General features: G+C 39.1%; 1 protein-coding gene and 1 long non-coding RNA gene across 11 annotated transcripts in view; both read left to right on the top strand.

Annotated features, from left to right (window-relative positions):
- The window catches only part of LOC118167833, a 19980-nt gene extending 6667 nt beyond the window's left edge, over positions 1-13313 (top strand). Inside the window, exons 2-3 of the long non-coding RNA XR_004751263.1 lie at positions 5192-5201; positions 13296-13313. This is a non-coding gene — a long non-coding RNA (uncharacterized LOC118167833). The remainder of the gene's footprint in view (positions 1-5191; positions 5202-13295) is intronic.
- Positions 1-19097, top strand: part of GRIA4 (glutamate ionotropic receptor AMPA type subunit 4) — a 236995-nt gene that overhangs the window by 59406 nt on the left and 158492 nt on the right. The gene's annotated exons all lie outside the window — the stretch shown is intronic.

Raw genomic sequence — 19097 nt, 5'->3', positions numbered from 1 at the left:
AAGAAAGAAAAGAAAAATGATTATATTTGAAAGGTTAAAAAATATTTTGATTATATTGATAAAAATGTGCTAGTTTTCTGGTAGTTAAAATGGCAGAGAATTCTAATTTTATAGATATTGTCAAGTAGTAGAATCCCCATCCCTGGAGGTAATTAAGAGACTTGTGTATGTGGCACTAAGGACATTGTTCTCTATTCTGTCATACATATATAAACTGTATCAGTTTATATTTTGTCAATATTATATATACAAAAAATTCAGATATGGTAACAAATGTAATTTAAAGAATGTAGTCTTGGAAAAAGAGAGGTTATGTATAAAAGAGGATATGTATAAGAGACCTTATAATAACCTTTCAATACCAAAGGGGGCCTATAGGAAAGCTGGAGAGGGACTCTTTGTCAGGGAGTGTAGTGATAGGACAAGGGGTGATGGCTTTAAACTACAAGAGGGTAGATTTAGATTAGATATAAGGAGGAAATTATTTACTATGAGGGTGGTGAGGCACTGGCACAGGTTGTCCAGAGAAGCTGTGGATGCCCCATCCCTGGAGGTGCTCAAGGCCATGTTGGATGGGGCTTTGAGCAACCTCGTCTGGTGGGATGTGTCCCTGCCAGTGGCAAGGGGGTGGAACTGGATGATCTGTGATGTCCCTTCCAATCCAAAACATTCTATGATTCTCTGATTCTGTGTTGTCTTTGAATGTGTTACAGTAACATACATACATACAGTAACACAATCAGAAAAATTGGCAGCATTCTGTATAAGAGAGGGCACTCAGTATCAAAGACTGCTTAAGGCATATCTCACTAGCTGCTTGATTTCCTGATTGCTCAGCATTTTGCAGAAGATTGGAATTACACTAAAAGTAAAATTATGTGTTTTGTACAAATTATTCACTAGATCTTTGCTGCAGGGATTTTACAAACACAACTTGCACTTCTCTGCTTTTTTTGCAGAGGACCTTTTATTATCAAAGACAGTGATAACCTTGCCTCCCCAAATCAGATGAGGGTAAATCAAAACAGTGCTCAGTGCTAAATACCCAGTGTCAGACAAAACAGAAAATAACAAAAGGAGTCTGAAGTGCTGGTGTTTTCTTCTGAAACAGTCTGTTCTTTCATTTCTCCATTTCTAAGCAGAAGCCTTCCTAGCCATCACAGACCTCATGGTGAAGAACTGTGCTGGTCAAGTCTTATCTCTCATGGAAAAAATAATTTCAGTGATTAAAAAAATCTACTCCATGTTTCCTCTATTAGTAAATCTAAACTTCTCTTACACACAACATATGTTGTGTGGTATTCCTTGAATGCTAAACTGAAGTTTATTTCAAAGACCTCTGTCGTTTCTTTTCACAATCTCCCCATAAACTTAAGTGCACAGACTGTTTTTAGAAGTGAGCTCTATGCCTACATAATGTCCTAATTTTCTTGATGAAAAGTTCTGCTACACATGTCCAGGAACTGATTTCCACAAGTATTCTGTTACAGCTCTGTTTCACCATTTACTTTATTGAGGTAATGCGAAGATGTGACAATAAATAGACAGTAGTGCGATAAGATGAAGCCTCTATATCACAGAATCACAGAATCACAGAATAGTGTAGTTTGGAAGAGACCTCCAAGATCACCGAGTCCAACCTCCTACCTAACGCTAACAAATCTTCCACTAAACCATATCCCTAAGCTCTACATCTAAAATTTATATATCCCTAAGCTCTACATCTATCTACATCTATCCCTAAATGTATATATACCTAAGCTCTACATCTATATGTATATATATGAAATATATCAGGCCAATAGCCTTATTCTGACATGTCTAGACATGTGCCCTGGGCTGCATACAGTACCAGATAATCCAATAGTGTTGTTTAAAATTCTCATTGATACATGTTTTATTTTCTGATGCTGAAGGATGACTTCAGGCTAAATTCTGGCCTTGCGTGAGACCAGGCAAATCCCACTGACTTTGAAGCAAGGTGACCTCACACAGGAGCATGATACTGTCCCTCAGCCTATATGGCAATATAATTAATTAATCAATTGGAGTTGTGTTTTTGTGACACTTCATAGTGTACGCAGTCAATAAATTGACTGATAATAAATTATCAGTCACCACTTCTGTTTTCAGTAAGAGACTGGAAATAAAACATGTTCCTCATTGTACTAATAATATTCTGTCATAGGATCAGCTGTGCATAAGCGACTGTCACTTTCATATATATTTTTTTTTCTGTTTGCCTTGTTCCTGGTCCAAATTTGGCATGATGGAAACGAATATGACTGCCAAGCAGTCATATGATGTACTTTTAGTCCCATATTTTCAGAATTGTATGTATATTTGTGTTCATTGGTATTTCCATTGATAGCCTAGGTTTTAAATGTTTTTTTTTGTTTGTTTGGTTTGGTTTGGTTTTAATAGTAATGCAGACTTTGTTCAAGACAGTTAAATGCTGCGTACAGTGGACAATGAAAGTTGTGATGTGTTGGAGAAAAGGGCTTATCAACCGATGCTTGATTATTTGCCAGCAGTATCCTGGGCTGTATGAACAGAAGCATAGCCAGCAGATCAAGGGATGTTATTGCCCCTCTTGAGCAGGAGTTGTAGACTCGGACGAGGGTGGAAAGGCCTTGCAGAGAGATCTGGACAGGTTGGAGAGCTGGGTGATCACCAACTGTGTGAAGTTTAACAAAAGCAAGTGCTGGGTCCTGCACCTGGGATGGGACAACCCTAGCTGTACGTACAGACTGGTTGATGAGACGCTGGAGAGCAGCCCCGCAGAGAGAGATCTGGGGGCTGTGGTTGACAGTGAGCTAAATATGAGCCAGCAGTGTGCCTTGTCAGCCAGGAGGGCCATCCTGGGGTGCATCCAGCACGGCATTGCTAGTCAGTTGAGGAAAGTGATTGTCCTGCTCTGCGCTGGTGTGGCCTCGCTTTGAGTACTGTGTGCAGTTCTGTGCACGACAGTACAAAAAGGATGTAAAACTGTTGGAGAGTGTCCAGAGGACAGAGACGAAGATAGTGAAAGGCCTAGTGCGGAAGATGTACGAGGAGCAGCTAAGGTCACTGGGCCTGTTCAGCCTGGAGAAGAGGAGGCTGAGGGGAGACCTCATCATGGTCTACAGCTTCCTCATGAGGGGGAGTGGAGGGGTGGGTGCTGATTTATTCTCCTTAATCACCAGTGATAGGACCTGCGGCAATGGTGTTGAGCTGAGGCAAGGGAGTTTCAGGCTAGACATCAGGAAGAGGCTCTTCACCGATAGAGGGTGGTTGCACGTTGGAACAGGCTCCACAGAGAAGTAGTCACTGCACCAAACCTGTCTGAATTTATGAAGTGTTTGGACTGTGCACTTAGTCACATGGTCTAAACTTTTGGGTAGACCTGTGCAGTGCGAGGAGTTGGACTTGATGATCCTTATGGGTCCCTTCCAACTCGGGATATTCTATGATTTTATGCTAATGATTTTTTTTCTGAAATTGAATATAGAGTAAGAAAGGCAGAGTCTCAGAGTGAAAGGAAGAACTTTCTCTATAACAGCTGTTTTGAGTATGTCTTGCAAGAATCATCAAAACTGGAATAATGGTTTTAATATTATCTAATTTTGTAACTAAAGAGACTAACTAAACAGTTTTCTTTAAATCTCTACCTACAGTGATCAGCCTTCTTCCACTAAGCCTGTAAGCAATACCAATCCATTACCCAAAGACAGTCAGACTGATCCTGCAGAGTACTGCAGAGAAAAGCAACATACACAGAAGCAGTTCAGCACTTCCATGTTTCATCTGATTAATTTGATTTGGGTGCACATTACCACAGTCACATTTCATCCACCCACTCTTAAGCCAGTGTTACTCATTTTCATTTATTTATTTATTAATATATAGCAGCAGACTGTCTGGGAATTATGAATGAATATATGCTAATTAAGACAATAAAGTATTTTAAAGATACACAAATGTTAATAGGTTTTGAAATAAGAGGTAGCTTGAGGCCACTGCTGTAACTAACTAACAGACTATTTAAAAATTATTAGCATCAGGCCCAGTGGACCAGTAGTAAAGTACAGCTGTCTCGTGCAATATCCGAGCAGCTCCTAGACCCTGAGTTTTACTCCAGTGATCACATCTGTGAACTGTGCTGAACTGATTTTGCTTATTTCTGCAAATGCCAGCATAGAAGCTACTAGCCTTACATAATGCCTGGGGTGATAGATACAATATTTTGTTATTTGTAAAACCATCTCTACAGTAAATTAATTGAAATACACCTGAGTGGACCAGCAAAGACATGTTCTTGCATTATTTACATCAAGCTGTTAAATATTTTATTAATTTTCTGTGGTCTTCTTTTGCGGACCAAGAGTGACAGAGAAAGGAAAATAGAGTGTACTGCTCATTTTGTTGATCGAACTATTCAATTAAGTGAAGGGTTCTGCTTTGGTCAGCCCTACAGTCTAAAAATAAAATGAAAAACAAGCATTTCATTTGAGAAGTGTCCTATTTGAACATAAGATGACTGCTATTTTAAATCAGTTGTGATAGCCATTATAAAGAAAAATATTTTGTAATGGCAAATTCTTTTTGACAATCTGCCTCCTTTTCCCCCAGACCCCACCATACACCCGACTTTGGTCTGTTCATAGAGATAACAGGGTTCCAGCTAACCAATCTCAGCTCCCTTCTTATCTGTCTTCTTTTTTAAAACCATCACCAGCACATTTCTCAGCTCAGTGGAAATACCAATTATAGATAGTCCATTTCAAACTACCATATGGATGAGGCCCAATTCCTGCTCAAGGTATGAGAGAAAGGAAAGAGAGGGCTTGTGCTCCTGTTTTAAATTGTGAATTTATGGGAATACTTGCTTAAGATGGGGGCATAAAGGAACTTGAAAACTTGACATAGAGAAAACAGATTACCTGAAAAACCAGGTATAATTGAAGATAACTTAAAAATACATTTTTGTTACTGCTTTCTTTTTGTTAGTGAATTTCCAAATGCAAAAATCATAATCACTACCTTGAGAAGGTAATTTTTTAAAGAAAGGTAATTTTTTATAGAAATGAAGAAAACTCATCACCTGCTGAAAGATTTGACGCAGCACATAAACCTAACAATAATAGGTGTCTTAGGATTTCACCAGCAATTTTTGGGAAGCAGTTCTATTTCTTTGTGTTAAAGATTTAAGCCAGTAGGCTGTACTGCATCTTTCTGTGTATTGGGAAATAATGTGAAAGAGAGCTGTGACTGAAAGAAAGGTTCTGACATTACTGTAGTCAACAGTGTAATAATGCAATTTAGTAACGTCCTAGTGCAAATCGATTGATTTTAATGCAAGATAGCAATTTTGCACTCAGAGGAGAATATGCCATATGCTAGGCAATTTCAGTCTTTTATTGAAAGCTTTTGTTATTTTACAGAATGGATACTTGAGTCAAGGGAGGATAGGTCATGCCAAACATTTAGAACCTTTACCTGCGTTCTATGGGCTATCATTAGTGTGGTAGCCATTAGGAGTTCTTGTTGTGGATAAAGACACCATTTTGTCAAATATTTCACAAATACAGAGATATAAAAGATGATAATTCATCACAGAACTTGCAATGTAATTATATCACTTGAAGCAATATTTTGTGGGTGGTAAATATGCTTTATGTGACAAGATAAGCATTCTCCTCTTTTGTTAGATGTTAAAGTATCAGACAACGGCACATTCATTTCTATAAGTATCTTTTGCCCAGAACTGAAATGAGATAAGCTTTTCTTGCTAAACTAAACATGGAGAAGTATATAAGGCAAATATATTAGCCAGTTTCAAAATTGTGTATTTTTATTTGACTTATCTGCCTATCACTTTTAAAGATACCTAAGCGAATGTCTATCCCATTTTATAGTAGATATTTATATGTACTTAAAATTGAAAAAGTTAGCTGTACAGTTTGCATTATAATAATAGAATTTGTGATCCACAGAAATAGAAAATGTGTGCATATTCTTATGTTATATATACAGATATATTTATGCATGTATTGAACCTTTTCTTAAATCATATCTGAAATGAAGAGAATTATGTAGGAAGCATACTTCAGTCATGGCATTTGACTCTGAAACCTGCTTTTCATATCAAGTTGTTAGAGCCTGAAGTCATTAAACAGAGGGGCATGGCCAGAATCCATCTTGCACTCAGATCTGATGAGGCTAGTCTTCTATTTAAGACTTGAATGGCTTTCACTTTAAATAACCTTGGTTGAGCAGTTCATTTATATTTTATTTTTGAAAGATAATTCCTTTTTCTCATTATTTTAATTATTATGTGAGACCTACATCCATTTAGGAATGCATTTTATACATAAAGTAGATAGATTAATGTTTCAATGGAAGGAGAAGCAGTTTGGTGGGGAAAAAAAAAAAAAAAAAAAAGTGGAGGATGCATTTCCATTTGATTATAAATCAAATCCATTTGATTTTAAAACCACCCAGCTATAATGTTGTTGATTCCCAGGCTAAGGAGAAGCTGTCTCTTGAAATGGGGAACAAACTATGAAGTGCACAGAAAGTGTGTGTGTGTGGGGGGGGGGGGGGGAGAGGGGGAGGGAAGGGGAGAGGTGTCTCAGTGTTTCTTAAGCCTTGGACATTTGGACCTCCACACACAGTAATCCCTATTGTCATTTTGACATGGCATGTCCACGGTAAGCAGAATCTATGTATGAAAAATCCCTTAACTACAACCACTACATTAGCTGGGGAAAACAGGCAAACTATAAGATGCTGAAAAAACTTCAGAGCAGCAAAACAACAAGGCTACATAAAAGAACAAGTACAAGTAGTGAAACCACACTCTGTTTGAGATGTTAGGGTGAGATGTCTTAAGTAAACATAATTCCAAAATACAGAGTCAACCAAAGAGACTAAGACACAAATTTCTAGGAAGAGCAAGAGAAAAACTCTCTTGATATGGTTTTGTTTCTGTGGAGTTAAAAGTAATAATGCCTAGGGTGTTTGAGGGAGGGCTGAAGCATGAAGAATAATGCATGAAATCTCAAAGAACTCTTGCTGAACAAGCCAGTGATTGATAATAAGTGTATTTACATTCATCTTAGTGATTCTTTGAAAGTATTTTATTCATTACCACAACTATGTGAAGCACTGAAGTATTATCATCTTTGATTTTCAGATTGGAAACTCAGAATAGCTGAAGGTGACATGTCTGTAGCTAGTCAAAATTAAAATGGGAGTTAAAATAAAAATACACCAATGTCTTTCCTGTCATGTAGACCTCCAGCTCTGTGGTACCATTTGCCAGTTCATCAGATCAAGGCTAGAAAAAAAAAAAAAAAAAAAAAAAAAAGTAAAAATGAGATCACAACATTTACGGAGTAATTCTAGGCTAAGTCAGAAGCATCTAAGTGTTCTGGGAATGCTACCATTACCGGTAGTGATGTATGAGAAGAAACAGTCCAGCATAACTCCATATATCCAAAAAGTACATTTTGGATGTACATAAAAAAGTAAAGTTCACATAATTTTTTTTATTGACTCAGTGGAACACGCATTGTAACATAGAAGAAAAATCATGGAAGCTTGGAAATCTCATATCTACTAGAAATAAAGGTGAAATCCTCTAATATGAGAAAACTAATGGAAAAATAGGCACTTTATGTATTTTCATCTCTGAAATTATAGCTCAGAAGATGCCTCTGATTTGGGAGTAGCTTCAACAGAGCCCCGTGCACTTTGTGAACAACTGCTATGCTGTCAAAATACAATCACAGACTGTGGAAGGCAGCAAAAGAACTTTGTTCCTAGGTCTTGGTAGGAGGTTTCTCTATCTGATGTATATAATCTCATGTGGTATTGTGTTCATTTTATGTGAGAATGATACTGGCTTCAAATTCTGCTTTGTGCCATTAAAGGGAAGGAAGGAAACTGAAGGACAAACAACAGATTCTATCAAAAGTACACAGAAGCTCTTCATACTGAAGTCACAGTTGTGCCAAAAGAATGCCTGAAAAGTTTTTCTGAAGGCAGGGACTGTATAATTAGATTGTAGCTCTATTAAGCTATAGGAAAGGGGGAGAAATAGATGAGTGTTTAATCACATATATCCTCTTAACTTTAAAAATGTTTTCAAAAATGAACAGTCATGTTTTCTGGCTCTTTAAAAGATACTTAGATATAAGAATGGCCAAGGAAGCAATGCTGTGCTTAATATTGTGATGAATTTAACGTTGTGATGAATGTCTCTTGATCTTACTAAGGCCATTAGGAATCTATAACTATGTTCATTCTTCAGGTGAACTAATGTACTTCAGAAAAGAAATAAGCATTTTTTCCAAAGTCAAAGTCAGTTGTGAGTGACAGCTTGTTTCTGTCTTGTACATCTTCCATCAGAAACTCTAGGGAAAAATAATGGCAGGAATGGTTTCAGCACAGTCTTTCCTTGGTAGGTCAGTAGGACACAGTTGAGATGCAAGCTCTAGTAGGAAATCCAAGAGCATTATTCAGTCCACGAGTTTACAGATAGGCAGAATAAATCAGAAGCAAGGAGTTAAATATCCAAAGGTAAACATGAGTAGGAGTTATTTTCAATGATAACCTTTGGCAGTTGCATGAATAAAAACAAAGAGTGATTCAAGTTATTAGTGAGGGGACTTGTGATAATGTGAAATCTGTTACTGGGGGAAGAAGGCAGCCAAAATAACAGTCTCAGGTCCACCAAAGTTCAGAATCCTGGACTGGACCAAACAGCAATACACTTTAGTGAGCAATCTGCATTGGCTGGGTGATTAAGACAGAAAAATAAGAAACTGGCACATAGATTCACCAGTGAAAGAAAAATAGAGTTCCCAATGATGGATCAAGTGACATCACTGCCCTCAGGACAAGCTTTAATTCTAAATATAAAGCTATGAACCAGACAAAAATCTGCATTCATGTTTCAACACCTAAGGCTCTTCCATCTAAATGCTGGACCAAGTTACTCTTATCTTTCATGATTGCCTGCCTTCCTTTCCCTCCTTTCCCCAGATGTTTCAGAGATCTGGGGAGAGATTTTCCAGGTCAGAGGGAGCAGTTAGGTGACTACTCCCCTTTTAAAGTCACGTGGAAAGCTTAGTAACAAGCTTGCCTCAATACTCCAAAAATACTTTATTTCAGCTTCTTTTAATTACATAAGAGTCCATGTTTTATTTTAGTTCAGTTACACTAGAACACAAAGTTTGACTTAAAGAAGCACCATTGGTTCAAACTCTGAGGTATAAATGATAACAACGTTGATATTTCATCCAACCGTTTAGGTCAGGAGCCTTAATACTGCTTCACATCTCAAATTTCCTATTAAATTCAGTAAATTCCATTCAGTGATGGTATTGCTCGCAAAAGTACTGTAAAATTAGCATGTTTTTCCAAAAGGAAGAAAAAATTAGGTGTTTTTTTAACTTACAAATAGCTTTTGCATAACAGGAATCTGTGACTAAGTAGCTATGTTTAAAGAGATATTTTTATTTTATGTTTAAAGAGATATTTTTATCTAATCAACTACACATTTTATAAGATGGCCTCCTATTTAAAATAGTACTGATTTTTTTTTTCTTCAGTTCTTCTGGAAATAAAAATGTTTAAATGTGATGATTTTTTTTGGCTTTTCAAGATAAAAAGAAACAAGAAAGCTATATATTGTAGAAAATTGGGCCATCAAAAGATTAATTTTTAAAACAAAATTAAGACTTCTTTATTTTCTGTTTCATTAAAATTGGATGTGGGGGAAGATTTTATAAAATCTTACATTTGGGGAGGAATTTAATATTTTTTTCTCTGAAAACAAATGTTCGTGTGAACTTCAAACTTGAACTGAAAGAAATAATGTCTTATAAGAAATCCAAGAAAAGCAGAAAGTACTTAATCACAAAGGCAATCCAAATAAATTATAAACCACAATTTCTGTAGATAGTCATCTATGATCAGGATGAACTTTCCCTCAGCTAAAAAAATGAAGAGGTGATAAGATTCTTCACAAAAATCTCTAACCACCACGAGTATCTGACTTGAAATGTTGACTTTACTGAAGCAACTGGGAATTTTACCATTGTCCACAGTGTTTTACTGTTAGTCCTGTTTAATTTGCATGTATTCTGTTATGCATCTTTAAGTTTCTGTCCCGAGGGAAATAAAAAAGATGATTATAGTCATTTTGTCCTTGAGAAAACCTGCCAGCTACATGGGAACTTTTTGTCCAAACCAATCGGCATAACTTAAAAAAAAAAAAAAAACAAAAAAAACAAAAAAAACTTCTCTGAATTTGAAAAAAACTGGCAGACTCACATGGTGCTAATATTTTTTTTTATTATTATTATTATTTAATAGCCAAAAAATAACTTCTGTAGCAATGTGGAATTTCATTCATATGGCTATGAAAGGTAAATGCTGCATGTGGATTCTCTGTGGGACAGTGTTCAAAGAGGAAGCTTTGGATGCACGTGGATGTGCATTTCCAGACAGCTATAAATACCAGATCCATGGAGTGCACAGGACTGGAGGACAAAGGCACAAATACTGGGTAGTTTATTGCAGAGAGAGCTGTAAAGTACTTTTAAAAATGAGAAAAGATTTGTTAGCATTCAGCAAATGTGAAATTCATGAGAGGAGTTCTATCAAATAGATTAGCCAGGGCACAGCGGAAAGAGAAATTTTATAAATAAACCCAGTGGAAAATGTTTTCTTGTAGTGTAAAAATGTTCCATTGGATTTAAATTATTTGGAATTACATATTAATGAAAGTAAAATACTTCAGTGGTGCAGAAGTTTTCAGATGGAAAGTACTTAAAAGATTAAAGCGGTTTTCCTCATAGAAATTTATGAAAGGCCAAGTTACTCTTTGTTCTCCATCAAGAAATAAGAGTTTGTCAGCACTTTTCAGGAGAACAGAAATACATGGTCTGTATCTGAGAAATACCTGCAGCCCCTGGATGAAAAGAATGTGTGCCCACTGTGTGAGGAGGACCTCAGTGAAAGACAGCTCCAATTCATACTGAATCTAGTGATGGACAGGGAATAAAATAAAACAAGATAAATGTATATATATAAAAATAAAAAGTAAAAGAAAAAAAAATGTAGCTAACTAAATGTAGGTGTCAAGACTTTTCTAGTTTCAGTCTCCTTTTACAGCCAAAAGAGATAGGTACCGCTAGTGGGTGAATCCATTCTAAGCTGGGATGATCTGTCTTTCAACCATACCTTCTTCTGCTTTAGAGACAGGCAAAATATATATATATATACATCTTTCTGGTGATAGGAATCAAATTAGATGGTCCTCTCATCTCTCCCTGGGTGCACATGTACTTACAAAGACATACACTCTCCCTTCATGGATTCTTTCTGAATTAGCTTGGAGGAAGCTTTAATCAGTGGGTTAATTTGAGAGGAACAAAGCTTGTTCCATATGAAGCAATGAGTTCAGCAGTTCAGTCTACGAGTAAGTCTTGCCTGGTCTCTGTAGCCTTCTCTTTTTTGTTATTTTGGGTATCTCTCAGAATAACCTTCTAAAGTTAATGTTCTGTAGCTTTGTGATCTGTTGCAAGACATTGCACAAAAAATGCTATATTGCGGTGTTCAAACTGATTTTAAAAGAAAATATTGTGCATGTTAATTACACTAATTGATTTCATTTTCCATTCCATAGACAAGAAATGCACTATCACTTTCTGCTATTATTTCAGGAATTTACTTTGAGCAGTACAAGTCTTTTAGAGAAGAACTGGTTCTGGAAACTGAATTAATTTAAGAATGTAACAAGTTTGTGGCTTGCTTTGCAGTAGGTTCTCACATCTGCAGCTGCACAAAAAAATAAAAATAAAAAAAAAGATAAAAATGCACTTCCCAAATTACTGTATGATCTAGTAAACCAAGATTTTCATTGTTCCTAGGAGAGCATTTTTAAATGAGCTGGCAAGTCACTTACAGATATTGGTAGTAACCTATGGGTTAAATGTAAAGGATACTCATGAATTTTCTGTCTCAGATTTGTTGGATCCATCTGTTATCTCCAATTAAGTACCTGTGCACACTCTTTGCTATATGAGTAATTTTATGCATGCAACTAAACACGCTGAACTCTAGGACAAATGCTTACATGTTTTCAGAGTTTACTATATGGAATTTACTATAGAATTACAAGGTGCAGGTCCATTAGATAAAACACGATTATTCACATTAGGTAGCACTCAGAGACCACAGGTGAGACATTTGGACTATTGTGCTGAACTTTTTGCAAACAACTAGCAAAAGTCTGGCATTTCTGTCAGCTATTCATAACCTAAAATAGACCAGGCAGTTAAGACACTGAGAACTGAGGCTTGGGAATGTGAAGTGATTTGCTCTGGAGTATGATTTTAGTTTCAGAGGTTCAGTGTCCAACATACTGGACTTCTCATTATACAGTTATATTATAGGAGGACAAACATATGAGAGAAATAAATATTTGAGAGCATCATATTTGTGATTCAGGGTTGTTTAGTTGTTTTGCTTTATCTTGACCAGAAAGATCTTAGTCTCTTTTTGTTCATCTTCACATTTAAATTGATTTTAGTTGAAGTAACAATGTAATATTTCCAGTTATAGTGCTTTAGGTGTGATGATACCTAAAATGTGATGTGTGCCTCCCAAATGCAGGAGAAGTTTTTTTATTTTTTTCCCCAGAAGAAATTTACAGTGAAAGGGCAAAAGCAGGTGATGATTTTGAGGGTGCAGGGTCTACAAAACGAAAATCATTAGAGTTACGATAGGTACTTCTTTCATTCACAAATAACATAAATGCATAATTTGTAAGAAACTTTTTCCTTTTCCCCTTTTTTGAATAGCAATATTTATATATATATCCTTTCTTTTTTAATTCAAGACTGTTCTTGAGATAGTAGTAATACTATCTTACTGGTCCTAATACAACTATAATGTTTTTCATCTGTCCACTTTATATAACACTGTTTTCTCTTCTACGATCATATCTATCAACTCACATCAGTGATTTAATTGATGAAGGTACCTCATTAAAATGCTCTTAGTACTGGGACTTTTTCTAAATGAAAGAGCATAATTTAGCATAAAATCAGCAGTCTCAAACAGAAACTCATGGAAGAGCATATTTGTATCAATTTGTACTAATTTCCAGGCAAGATGTTTGAAAACTACATGGGGATTAATTTGGATCACTTCCCTTGTGATCTAGAGCTCTGGCTGAATTTGCATCCTCTTCCAGGAGATGGAGGTCAGCAGAGATCAGGGGAATGTGGGTTAGGGAGGACAGAGAAGAAAGATGTTGGGATGTCCTGTGCAAACTGAACAGAGATTTGTTTTGACATTTGAACAGGGACCTCTCATCTCAAAGCTGTTCTAGGAATCGTATTTAATCGCTTCTCAAGTCTTGAAGCATATAGATTGCATATGCATATAGGTTGATAAATCATTTAACCTTGGGAGATAAATCCTTATTTAGATTAAACAATTCTCCCTTCTGTACTGCATCTCACTTGTAGAGCTCACATCTTCATATAGCGAGGCTGTTCCTCTTGGAGGGAGTTCTTTGGGTTAAGAAAATTTGCCCAGTACTTCTGCATCAATGCTGTCCAATAATAGTGCACAGTAGCAGAACAAAACAGAGCATATAAGTGTGATCCACATGGCTTCACAACACTGCAGTCACTCATCAAATGAAAGCCTTCATACTCTCCTGTGGTAGCAGGGAAATGTAATTCCTTACATGTGTTTTATAGATGTATTTCTATCTGGAGTTGAGCAAATGTATTGGGTTTCTGTGGCAAGGTTTCAGTAGTGAGGTGTGTGTCAGGGATGTCCTCTGTGAGAAATTACCAGGAGCTACCCCACGTTGGACACAGCCAGTTGCAGAATTCCAAACTACTTTCACCATTGGTCAAAGGTGAGTTCACCAGAGAAGCTGGTGGCACCTCTATGATAACATATTTAAGAAAGGATAAGAAACACTGCACACCAGCTGTGAGAGAGGAGTGAGAAAATGTGAGAGAAACATTCTGCAGACACCAAGGTGAGTGAAGAAGGAGGGCGAGGAGGTGCTCCAGGCATTGGAGCACAGATTTCCCTTCAACCCTTGGAGAGGACCATGGTGGTGCAGGTTACCTCCACAGAGGACTGTGGTGAAGCACATAGTCCCTGAAGCCCATGGAGAGTCCATGCAGGAACAGGCTCCTGGCAGGAGTTGGGGCCCAGGGAGAAAAGCCCATGCTGGAGCAGGTTTTTTTTGACAGGAACTGTGTCCAGTGGGAGACCCATGCTGAAGCAATCTGTGCCTGAAGGACTGCTCCCTGTGTAAAGGACCTGTGCTAGAGTAGTTCTTTAAGAACTTCAGGCCATGGAAGGCCCCACATTGGAGTATTTGAAGGATTGTATCCTGTGAAAGGGACCCCAGTCTGGAGCAGGGAAAATAATGAGGTGAAAGAAGCAGCAGAGACAAAGTATTAAGAACAAACCGCTACCCCCACTCTCCATATGGATGTCCAAAGCATTGGAGGAAGTGAAGAGACAGCAATGAAAGAATTCCCATTTGGAAAAATTTGGTAAAGCAAACTGCTTTGATTCATGCAGTTTTGGTGCTTCCACAGTTCATAATGTATGGCAGATCTGTGGGCCTGTCATTGTATTTATAACAGCTCACTTCTGCCTGAAAGAGCTTCTAGTGCTTTCAGACCTAGAAGCCTGACACTTAGGGGAAAGCATTTGAAAAGGTAGGTCAATGCTTTGTTTCAGAGCTTGTGTCCTAGAAGACCAATAATGAAACAAAACCAATATAATGTAAATATGTGTTTGGGTATGTCTCTGTAATTGTATTTGTACATACAAACACATCTCACAAACTTTCCCTCATTTGTGCTGTTTTCATGGTAATGATTACAGTCATATTTGGACTCAGTCTTTCCCTTCTCTGCTTGGAGGTTTTAAATTTTATGGGTATAACTTCTGGAAATCAGTGAATAATAAGAAATTGTGATTTTGCTTTGTTTCTAAGGTTTTTTTTTGTCTTTAAAGTGTTCAACTTGTCTTTACAACAATAACAGGAACTTTGGGAAGTCTTTCACAGAGAAAGAAGACCACATGTGGCTTGACTGCATGTCTCAGTAAACCCTGCAGAGTACACATTTTGCTATTATGGCATTATGATTTCTTGTTTTCATCTGAAGGTCCCATGTGTCACCCATTCTTTTAAAGTGACAGTACTAAAACATAATTCAATCTGCTAGAATAGAACATAACTAATTCATATTATAGCTACTGTAGTAACATTTTCTTGGCTTTTTAGTGTGCCACATACAGCTTATCTTTGATAAGACCAATGGCATTGCTAAATTTGTAGTGAAAGTCAATACTGAAATCAAGTTGTCAGCTCTGAAGAGATGTCTTGTTTAAAGACAAATTATTATTCAATATATTTCAAAGTATGCTCATGAAAGTCTATTTGTCACTGCTTCATATTTATGGGGGGGAAATCTTGAACAAGATTATCGCAGAATGCTGATATGAGACTGTGCTTAACGAAGCATAATTTACTCCATTTATAATAAGTAAAATGCCTTTAGAAATGTAAGAGAAATAGATAAAGAATTGGGAAATCCAGGTAGTCATGTTTGCCTGGAGGCATTTTCTGAGAACAGTAGTGAGTCAGAATGCAAATCGCCGTGGCGTTGCTGATTTTTGTGGTCGCTGCTGATTACTGTAAAATTGATTCAGGAGCTTTGCAGCATCTCTGCATATGTTTAAGCTTAATCTCCATAGTGTCATAGGCATTTTTTCTCTCTCTGGGTATTGTACTAAGTAAGAAAAATTCTAATAACCTTCATCTTAGTATTTTTTCTTATCAAGGAGCAAAGAAGAACACTATTCAGTAAATTCCCAGTCTTGATCTCAAGTATAGCAGCATAAGTTTTCTTGGATCTGTTATTTCAGGACTTTAATGATAGTCAGGTAATGTATTATCGCATTTGGGTGTAGGCAGTGACAAGGATGGTTTGCTTGAAAAATGCAAAGAATTATTATTCTTTGTTTCCGTGCTTGCTTGTTTGTTTTTAATTTGTGCTTTAACTCATTTCAAAGCTTGGTATTGATGTCTTGAAATTTTCATCATGTATAATCCTACTGTATGGACTGTGTTAAGAAAAGTACATTTTGCCCACATAAACCTAGAAAGAAGTAAGGCTATGCAGGGCTTATCAAAGGTTTTCTCTAAACTGAAAATATATCAGTTTACTACTACCTGTGTGTACAAGGTGTAGATTCAGCTGTTTCAGTTGGTAAAGTCAACTGAACTGTGCTTGCAAATAGAGGAGGACTGACATTTCACAGACTGACAGAATACTTGAGGTTGAACCTGACCTCTGGAGGTCATCTGGTCCAACCTGCCTGCCAAGCAGGTTCAACTAAAGCACATTGCACAGGATGGCATCCAGGTGGATTTTGAATCTCTCCAGAGAAGAAGACTCCTCAGCCTCTCTGGGCAACCTGTCCCAGTGCTCTGTCACCACTACAGTAAAGTGCCCCCTAATACTCAGATCGAACTTCCTGTGTTTCAGTTTGTACCCATGGATGCTTGTCCTGGCACTGGGCACCACTGAAGAGTCTGGCTTCATCTTCTTTACACCCTCATTTAAGATATTTCACAGAATCACAGAATCACAGAATCACAGAATAGTCTAGGTTGGAAGAGACCTCCAAGATCACCGAGTCCAACCTCCTACCTAACGCTAACAAATCTTCCACTAAACCATATCCCTAAGCTCTACATCTAAACATCTTTTAAAGACCTCCAGGGATGGTGACTCAACCACTTCCCTGGGCAGCCTATTCCAGTGACTAACAACCCGTTCAGTAAAGAAGTTCTTCCTAATATCTAACCTAAACCTCCCCTGGCGCAACTTTAGCCCATTCCCCCTTGTCCTGTCACCAGGCACGCGGGAGAACAGACCAACCCCCACCTCGCTACAGCCTCCCTTCAGGTACCTGTAGAGTGCAATAAGGTCACCCTGAGCCTCCTCTTCTCCAGGCTAAACAGTTCCAGCTCCCTCAGCCCCTCCTCATAAGACTTGTTCTCCAGACCCTTCACCAGCTTTGTAGCCCTTCTCTGGACTCACTCGAGCACCTCCATGTCCTTCTTGTAGCGAGGGGCCCAGAACTGAACACAGTACTCGAGGTGCGGCCTCACCAGAGCTGAGTACAGGGGGACAATCACTTCCCTGGACCTGCTGGCCACGCTGTTTCTTATGCAAGCCAGGATGCTGCTGGCCTTCTTGGCCGCCTGAGCACACTGCTGGCTCATATTCAGCCGACGGTAAACCACTACTCCCAGGTCCTTCTCTGCCAGGCAGCTTTCCAACCACTCATCTCCCAGCCTGTAGCTCTGCTTGGGGTTGTTGGGCCTCAGGTGCAGGACCCGGCACTTGGCCTTGTTAAACTTCATACCGTTGGCCTCGGCCCATCGGTCCAGCTTATCCAGATCCTCCTGCAGAGCCTTCCTACCCTCGAGCAGATCGACACATGCACCTAACTTGGTGTCGTCTGCAAACTTGCTGAGGGCGCACTTGATCCCTTCATCCAGATCATCGATGAAGATGTTAAAGAGGACTGGTCCCAGTACCGAGCCCTGGGGGACTCCACTAGTGATCGGCCTCCAACTGGATTTGACTCCATTCACCACAACTCTCTGGGCCCGGCCATCCAGCCAGCTCTTAACCCAACGAAGTGTACGCCAGTCCAAGCCATGAGCAGCCAGTTTCCTGAGGAGACTGCTGTGGGGAACGGTGTCAAATGCCTTACTGAAGTCAAGGTAGACCACGTCCACAGCCTTTCCCTCATCCACTAAGCATGTCACCTTGTCATGGAAGGAGATCAGGTTCTTCAAGCAGGACCTGCCCTTCATAAACCCATGCTGACTAGGCCTGATTGCCTGCTTGCCCTGCAACTGCCACATGATGACACCCAAGATAATCTGCTCCCTGGCACTGAGGTCAAACTGACAGGCCTGTAGTTTCCCGGGTCTACCCTCCGACCCTTCTTGTAGATGGGCGTCGCGTTTGCTAGCCGCCAGTCAACTGGGACCTCCCCCGATAGCCAGGACTGCCGATAAATGATGGAAAGCGGCTTGGCCAGCTCCTCCGCCAGTTCTCTCAGTACCCTCGGGTGGATCCCATCCAGCCCCATCGACTTGCGTACATCCAAGTGCTGTAGCAGGTCGCCAACCATTTCCTCGTGGATTGTGGGGGCCACATTCTGCTCCCCATCCCCTTCCACCAGTTCATGGTACTGGGCGTCCAGAGAACAACTGGTTTTGCTGTTAAAGACTGAGGAAAAGAAGGCATTAAGCACCTCAACTTTTTCCTCATCTCTGGTTACTAATTTTCCCCCCGCATCCAGTAAAGGGTGGAGATTCTCCTTAGTCCTCCTTTTTGTGTTGATGTATTTATAAAAACATTTTTTGTTGTCCTTAACAGCAGTAGCCACATTGAGCTCCAGATGAGCTTTGGCCTTTCTGATTTTGTCCCTGCACCGCCTCGCAGCATCCTTGTAGTCCCCCTGAGTGGCCTGCCCTTTCTTCCAAAGATTATAAACCCTCTTTTTTCTCCTAAGCTCGAGCCACAGCTCTCTGCTCAGCCAGGCCGGTCTTCTTCCACACCGGCTCGTCTTTCGGCATTTTTATACATTGATAAGATCCCTTCTCAGTCTTCTCTTTTCCAGGCTAAATAGGCCCAGCTCTCTCAGTCTTTCCTTATAAGAGAGATACTTCAGTTCTCTAATCATCTTAGGAGCCCTCCACTGGGCTCTGTTCAGTACATCCATGTCTCTCTTGCACAGAACTGGACACAGTACTCCAGGTGTGGTCTCATCAGGGCAGAGCAGAGGGGAAAGATCACCTCCCTTGACCTGCTGGCAACACTCTTCCTAATGCACCCCAGGATCCCGTTGGCCTTCTTGGCCACAAGGACCCATTTCTGGCTAGTGGTTAACCTGCTGTCCACTAGGATTCCCAGGTCCTTCTCCACAGAGCTGCTTTCCAGAAGGTCAGCCCCCAGCCTGTACTGGTG

Source organism: Oxyura jamaicensis, chromosome 1 (genome assembly GCF_011077185.1).
Source record: "Oxyura jamaicensis isolate SHBP4307 breed ruddy duck chromosome 1, BPBGC_Ojam_1.0, whole genome shotgun sequence".
Classification (NCBI taxonomy): Eukaryota; Metazoa; Chordata; class Aves; order Anseriformes; family Anatidae; genus Oxyura; species Oxyura jamaicensis.
Note: the sequence above shows the minus strand (reverse complement) of the source record. Positions and strands in the feature narration are given on the sequence as shown.